The 8,721-nt window shown below is 29.0% G+C and overlaps 1 pseudogene; it reads right to left on the reverse strand.

Annotated features, from left to right (window-relative positions):
* Positions 1-1,944: 1,944 nt before the first annotated feature.
* Positions 1,945-3,039, reverse strand: LOC116105657 (annotated as a pseudogene).
* Positions 3,040-8,721: the final 5,682 nt, after the last annotated feature.

Below are 8,721 nucleotides of genomic sequence, written 5' to 3' on the forward strand. Positions count from 1 at the left end.
GATAAAGTGAAAAAATGTTACCTCTTTCCCTAGGCCAAATGTTTCGCTGTCTAGCTCTTCTTTAGACAGATTTTTCCATTTTCGTTCAGAATTCGTATTTGAACCCTCTTACTGATAGGTTTCCTGCAGTTTCACCAATTTACATAATGGAATTTCTTATGACTGATTATCTTCTTCTTTAATCAATTTAACATGGCAGGAACCAAAATCAGGTTTCACAGAATTGGAAACTGAAGCAGGTAAAACAGGAGTTTGTAAAGCGTTAACAATTCTAACTTGGAATCACTGCTTGATGCTCCTTTTACAGAACTTCATAATCAAGTGTTCGAATAAATTTCATCAAGTTTTTGGAAGCCATTACTACAATGAAAAGAAAATATCATCAAATAAAAAAAAAATAGAGAAAACAGACAATCAGTCAACTTAATAGAAATTGTAAGACTTTGTTATTACTTGGGAGACATTTATTCTTCATGATATGTGGTAAAGACACAATATTACAACTGGTGATTCTGATTCGAACATAGAATAACATGCACACACTATATCAAACTGCTATTGATATACTCACCATATATGACTCCAACTGCTACAATTCTCATTAAAACAACAATATCTCAGACGTACTATAGAGAACACCCAAATCTTGGCAAGTGTTCAGAAAAATAAATAGATAATTAGATGATAACAATGATGGTAACTTCTGAAGCATTTATACCACTGGCATTTCATAACATCAATTCATAAAACAACATAGTATTACAATATACACTAAATACAACAAGATAATAAACAAAATCGTAATGAGAAAAACACCAAGTTCAACAATAGATTTACCAAGAAAATAATGTGCAACGCGACTACTAGAACAACAAATAAACAACCTCACCTGAAGAAATAATATCGTAATAAGAAAGACACCAATTTCAGGAGTAGATTTACCGAGAAAATAATCTGCAACACAACTATCAGATAAACCAATAAACAAGCTGAGCATAACAAATTATCAGCACAACCATCTAACAACAACTTCTTATAACAATAATAACAAATCTCAGAATTCTGTAAGAATAACATGCACTTTAATCAAAGTTAAAATCGATGACAAATTAATTAGACCAATGTAAAATAAAAAATGACATTGTCACTGTAACTAAAGAAAAATTACTTTACTTATCTCAACTTCAGTCAATGAGAAAAGACAAACGTGGAAAACACGACAAATGGATTGGGACAAATGCCTTTAATGTCGAAACTGACAGAGAAAACCATAAATCCCCAAATTTACTTCAAGTAAAATACTGAACATTAAATCCACAAATTTACTTTAAATATCAATAGCATTTTAAACGACAACGTTTTTCATCACTTACGAATTTTACAAAGCCAAAACGACAACGCACTACAAAACTTTAATATTACTGTTTGAGTCAAACAATGTCACTATAACTTAACATAAAAGTATAAGAGAAGGGAAAATCAAAGATTCCTTCAAAATCTCACTATCAAGTACTAAACCTGACAATAGAAATGAATTTGACACTAACAATTATAAAATCAATAGAATTTCAAATTCAATAATATAAGCAATAATGATTCCATACATAAAATAACATGAATTGGAAACAGATAAAATACTCAATTACTTAGAAACCACTTCATTTTGAAATAACATTAATGGACAACAAAAGATCAACTTGAAGCAACAAAAAGTGAAATTTTACCATATGTACATAATTATGCAGACAGATAATACTTTTTCCCATGGGAGAAGATCATCATGCAAGTATTACAATGTTGACGACCTAAAACGAAAGCATTAGGACGATGTCAACCTAAAACACAATGGACTGATTCTATATATGCTTATTCAACAACATATTATGTAGATATTACATACAAGAAAAACAAAATGTTAAAATTACAGTCTTTATAGTGTTCTAATCAAAGAGCAAGAGACCTTGCCTCATCCATTTTCCATAGGCCTTCCTTATACTTGTACCACCTCATAAAGCCTTCCTCACTTCGAGTACGTTGGCACATGATGCACGAGTGCTTAGTACATGTTAAGAACTCACGTAATTGAGTAGCCTTCTGCAAGATAATTTTATCTAGCTTCTTAATAATTTTTTCAGGCGTTAGTGGAGGAAGTAGTAGACCTTCTATAAGAAGGCAATGTGATATGTTGAGGACTTCCAAGTTTGGTAGGTCATCCAATATAAGCATTAGGGCATCCTTAACTATCATTGAGCATCTCAAGCTCAAAATCTTCAAATTTGGAAGAAATTTGGCTATTGTAGAAGCAAAGAGAACGTCAAAAGGACCCATGACCTTGAGTTCACTGAAGTTCTTGCAATTTAGGGCTATTTCCTCTATAAGATAAGGCGGATTTACTATACTAGGCATTGTCAAGGATTCAAGACATCTCCATGTATGAATGGCCTTGCAAATTACATCCTTCTTTATTTTGTTCCAAGCTAGCATAACGAGAAGCCTCAGCTGGGGGCACTTGCAGACAACAATATATGGTGGGTTACTTCCCAATTCATTGTACCAAAAAGAAAATTAAAAATGATGATAACTGGTACCAAAGGCAATACCAAAGACTCAGTCAATAAACAGTGAGAATAAAAAAAGTTACCTTTCAGCAAGGTTTTAAACAGAAACATAAGAAAATTACCTTTCAGCAATATAAGTAAATTGTTTGTCCCTTACATACAAATTGAACTGAAAAATCAAAGTTCTTATTCATCCCCGACTGAGACTCAATGAAATCTTCAACAAACGAGTCAATGTCTTATCAGAACACTCATCCATGTAAACATATGGCTCTAATGGGATTTTGATGAAATTTGATCTCAACACTGACAAATCAAGAGCTTTCCAAAGCAGAGGATCACAGCAAGCTGAACGCCATGAATTACAAACATGAGCAATCCCTAAAGTCAACTGGAAGATATCAAAAGACAGGAAGATTTTCACCAATATGTCAGTGTCTAGATCCTCCCATCTTCTTACAGCAGAGGCACCCTTTTTCATTTGACAAGTTGCCCAATTATCTCATAGAACTTTTAGAGCATCAGCACACCTGCATGAGATATCCGCATAATCCATGTACAATGCACAAAATATCATTCAATACATTAATTTATATGAATTTAAAAAGATTCGTACTAATAGAATGTATTAAATACTTAATATACCTACGTGGAGGTATAAATGAATGCAAACCGTTTATATTTAAGATAAATTAATACTTAACATTAAATTATTATGACCAAAAAGTTTATTTTCGTTGAATAGAATAATCAATTTTTCTCGGTGGAATCAACAATGAAACAACGATATTTGATATATATATATATATAACAAAATCAAATAATTAATGTTCAACAAAATAAAAATACCATCATTAATTTACAAAAATACTAAAAATGAGATTCGAATAACAACACTAACTCTCATTAATAATTAACACGATATTATCTACCAAATCCAAACACACAGAAAATTGTTTGCTATCCAATATCTACACAAAAATTATATAAACCACTAAGACCGTAACAACATTATAATTTCCATATACTTACACACACACACACACACAAAATAAATTAAAAAAAAAAAAAGGGTCACCAAAACATCATGATTCCTTACAAAAGAACGAAAACACAATCCACAAATCTATTACAGTTACCATCACAAATTGTGCAACGAATTATTGCAAAAGTAATTCAGAATAACAACACCACTCTTCAAGCAATACGGTTGATGTAAGTTTTATTAATATCATCATGTTTCGTTAATCTATTGATTTCATTGTTTTGTTAGTCATATGGAAAACTGAATTTCGACTCTCAACAATTGAAATGGATTATGCCGAATCACTTGTGTCTTTAGTTCTTAACAGTTTTCTAATGCATAAAAACCAAAATACATGTTAGAATTGATATTTAATTGAACCATATTTTTCACACTTTTTTGTTGTTAACTTCTTGATCATACAGGTAATGATATTATGATTACCAATTGTTAAAACTATTATTTACACTTTTTTTTTTTTTTTTTTTTTTTTTTTTTTGTAGATCTTGTGTTTGGAAAACACTTTTTATTATTATTATTATTATTGTGGATCTTGTGTTTGAAAACCATTATTTACCTTACAATTTACATGTGCAAATCTCTAAACCAACAAACAAACGTGAAGGAAGTCTTACATAGAAGAAACATCTTCAAACAACGACACAAACTACCAGTGATAACAACGGTAGGGCTTTTGATTCTAAAGATCCTTGCAGAAGCAGAAAATAAGCATGCTTCACTACTGCTTGGAACACATTTGTTCTTCGTGGAACATGATAGAAATAGAGGATTACAACTACTTATTGCATCTTGCAAACAAAATAAACAGCAAGCAATGTATCAAACCACCGTTGCTCTAATCATTATGCACGATAGTAGAGATGTAAAAATTCTAATGAAATTAGTGAAACTAACCAATCAATTCCACAAATTGAAAAATTGCAGGGAATTGTTCAAGTCCATGGCTCCAACTGCGACAATTCTCATTAAAAGGAGAATATTTCGGATTTGCAACATAGAGAATCAAAATCATATACATTGGGACAAATCAACGTCGCTAGAAAATATCACATATCCAAGATGTAACATAAATTACCAAATAGTATGTATGAAATATAATTTTTAGTGAGTTCCTTATATGATTTATTACACATGTAAAAATTTAAATGCTTTTTAATTTATTTTGAAAGTAGAAATTAAAACTCATTGGATTGTCTACACATGTTTGACAAACATCAATTTAAATATATTATAATTAAAATTAACAAAATCGATAAATAAACATTCTTATCACACATCGATAAAAAAGACTTCCTTTCTATTACCAACCAAATTAAATCCCACACCGAATGATAACATCCATTTGGAGCACTGTTGCCAAACCATTATTTACTATCCAACCAGTATATTATAATATCATCATGACGTTTCCGACTTGAATACTTAACAAAATATTTATTCCGTTTGCTACCATTTCATATCCTCTTATTCAAAAACTTATTAATGTTTTTTCGATCAACGTGTTTACTTATTACTAGACATTTATTTGTTTTCCCAAAGCACCTTTTGTATTCTCAAAAAACAAATAAATGATTTTAAATTTTAAATAAATAATTTACGTAATATTAAAGTGATACCAAGACAAATTTAGAGAAGTCATGACCAGATGTTAACATAAATCATTTTTTTTATCAACCAAATTAAATCCCACGTTGAACGATAACATCCATTTGGAGCACGGTTGTCGAACCATTATTCACGATCCAACCGATATATTATAATATATTATGATGTTTCTGACTTGAATACTTAACAAAGTATTTATTACATTTGCTACCGTTTCATATCCTCTTATCCAAAAAGTTATTAACGATTTTTCAATCAACGTGTTTACTTATTACTAGACATTTATTCATTTTCCCAAAGCACCTTTTGTATTCTAAAAAAAAAAACAAATAATTTTAAATTTTAAATAAATAATTCACATAATATTAAAGTGGTGCGAACAAAAATTTAGAGAAGTCATTGACCAAATGTTAAGATAAAATTAATAATTATACCTATATAATTATTAATATCAATTGTACACAGATGTTAAATCACTCATGCAAGTTGAGAAGACTACCTGAATATTATATGGTCTAGTCGTACAATCAATATTATTCTTGTAGACATGTCTTTGATATTCGATGTCATATTTTCATGCATATACATTTTTACCGCCTTTTCCAATTTATTCTTATTATCCTTTCTATTAAACTCGTGCCAATTAGATTTTATTCTTCTTAAACAACCTTGTTTATTTATTATAACATCTTTATTCGTATTTCATCTTCTTTTGTATTCCTAATTAAACAAAACAAATCAAAATATGTTCTGATGTGAATCAACAAAATTTTTATTAACAAACTAAGATACTCAATAAAACATAAACAATTAAACAAGACCAATGCCGTACCATATAAATATTCTATATTAATTGATATATTATCAAATCATCACAGCATTTCTGACTTAAATATTTAACAAGATATTTATTACCGTTTCCTTTAAAACTGTGCCAATAAGATATTATTATTATTAGATCACCATGTTTATTTATTGTTGATCAGTGCATTGTACTATTATGTGATATTTTTTATGTAACATTACTATTAAAAACCAGGATATTAGACTTTGGTTAATTATAGGTTAATGCACTTACTTTTTGATTTATGTGATTGATATTTTGATGATATCTCGTATTGTGATATTTAATGTCGTTCTTAATGTACAACTTTTGTTAAAGTGTTGATCAAATAAATGATAATGTTTATGTAGATATTTATATGATATTAATGGAATTCGTAAAAGAAGATATTTATTTTGATGAAACGCGATCCGTTTCCCACTAGTTTAAAAAAATTTGTACTAATCAAATGTCTCAAATGCTTAATATACCTATATAGAAATTTACATGAATGCTGACCGTTTACATTTAAATATAAGTAATACTTAACATTAAATGATTAATACAACCATCATTAATTTACAAAACTATTAAAAACCGGATTTAGATAACAATGTTGACTCTTATTAATAATTAACATAACATTATCTAAGCAGTTGAAATATATATATATAATATGTTTGCTACCTACACGCGAACTATATAAACCACAGATACCATATTGACAACATAATTTCCATATACTTGAACCCAAAAAATAGCACCAAAACATCATGATTCCTTACAAAAGAACAAAAAAACAACCCATAGGTCTGTTACAATTACCATCAGAAATTCTATAACGAATCATTATAAAAGCAATTGACAAAGATGACACCGCTTTACAATCAATACGGTTAACATAAGTTTTACTAAAACTGTCGTATTTCATTAATCTATTGATTTCATTATTTTCTTAGTCTTACAGAAAATAATATTATATAAAATGGTTAAATATACAACTAATAACAATAAGATAGTGGTTTATTCCACAGCAATCTTATAACAATAATGGTTAACCATAAAAATGACTCTGCCGAACCATGTGCATATTTAGTTGTTAATAGTTTTGTAATACACAAAAAACAAAATTCGTTTTAGGATCCATATTTAACTGAGTCATATTTGACATACTTATTTATTCTTAAGTGCTTAATCATAAGGTAATGGTAGTGTGATTCCCAACTATGGATTTTGTTTTTTAATTATTACGAATCTTATGCTTCGAAATCATTACTTACCATACAATTTACAAGTGCAAATCTTTGAACAAACAACAAATATAAAACAAATATTACAAAGAATTGACATTTCGAAACAACGAAACAAACTGCCAACAATAACAACAGCGGGACTTTCAATTCTGAAGACATTTACAGAGGTAGAAAATAAACTAGCTCTGCTACTGCTGGAAACAATAACACACGGACTTTCAATTCTGAAGACATTTACAAGGTAGAAAATAAACTGCTCTGCTACTGCTGGAACACATTTGTTCTTCATCAAACATGATACATATATGGGATTACAACTACTGATTGTAGTTTGCCAAAAATATAACATGCAAACAATATATCATAGTACTGTTGCTCTACTTATTGTACATGACACAACAAGGTATACAAATCTAATGAAATTAATAAAACTACCTAATCTTTCTACAAACTGAAATATTGCAAGGACGAATTCAAGTCCCTAACTCCAACTGCCACAATTCTCATTAAAAGACAATATTTGGGACTTGCAACAAGGAGAATCAAAATCATATACACTGGGACAAATCAACGTCAATAGAAAATATCACATGTCATAGATATAACGTGGATTACCAATAGTCTATTGAAATTTAAATTTTAGTAAGTTTCCTATGTTTCTTGCACATGTACAAATTTAAATGCTTTTTAGTTTAATATGAAAATAGAAGTTAAAACTCACTCAATTATCTACAATTGATCCAAATATTTAATACCTAAAAAGTAAAATTGATCACAAATTACAATGATCAATAAAACGTAAACATATTTAAAAAAAATTTAGACACAAATGATTATGATAATTTCAAATAATTAAACATGTTTGACAAACATCAATCTAAATATTGTTCCTATAACATAAAAAATAAATTTCCATTCCATATTCATTAGATTAAATTCTACGTTAACCACAACATATTTTGGAAACCCGTCTGCCGAACTATTGTTCACTTTTATTACGCTTTCCTTTAATGCGCTACAAACATTTTGCTACCGTTTTGTATCTTTCGTCTAATAAATTGTCAACACTTTTTCAATCATTTGTCTATCTGTCACTAAATGTCTATAATTTTCCTAAAGCAACTTTATATTGTGTATACAGTACCCCAGAATTGATTGCGTTGTCATGTTCTCAACTGCGTCCCAAAACTTTAAATAAACTGTATAGATAGACATGCTTTTCAAAATCAATATAAGGATTTGGATGTGAAGGACCATCGGAATTTAACTATGACAAAAATTCTCGCTAAAAGATGAGTTCAAATTTATTCCATCTGTTTGTTTCCTATTTTTATTTACATAAACAAGTCAATATATATTCTAATGTGAAGTCACAAATTTTAATTACAAGACTAAAATATAAGACATAAACAATAATTAATATTTTAATAGATATTT

This window comes from Pistacia vera, unplaced genomic scaffold (genome assembly GCF_008641045.1).
Source record: "Pistacia vera cultivar Batoury unplaced genomic scaffold, PisVer_v2 Contig503, whole genome shotgun sequence".
Classification (NCBI taxonomy): Eukaryota; Viridiplantae; Streptophyta; class Magnoliopsida; order Sapindales; family Anacardiaceae; genus Pistacia; species Pistacia vera.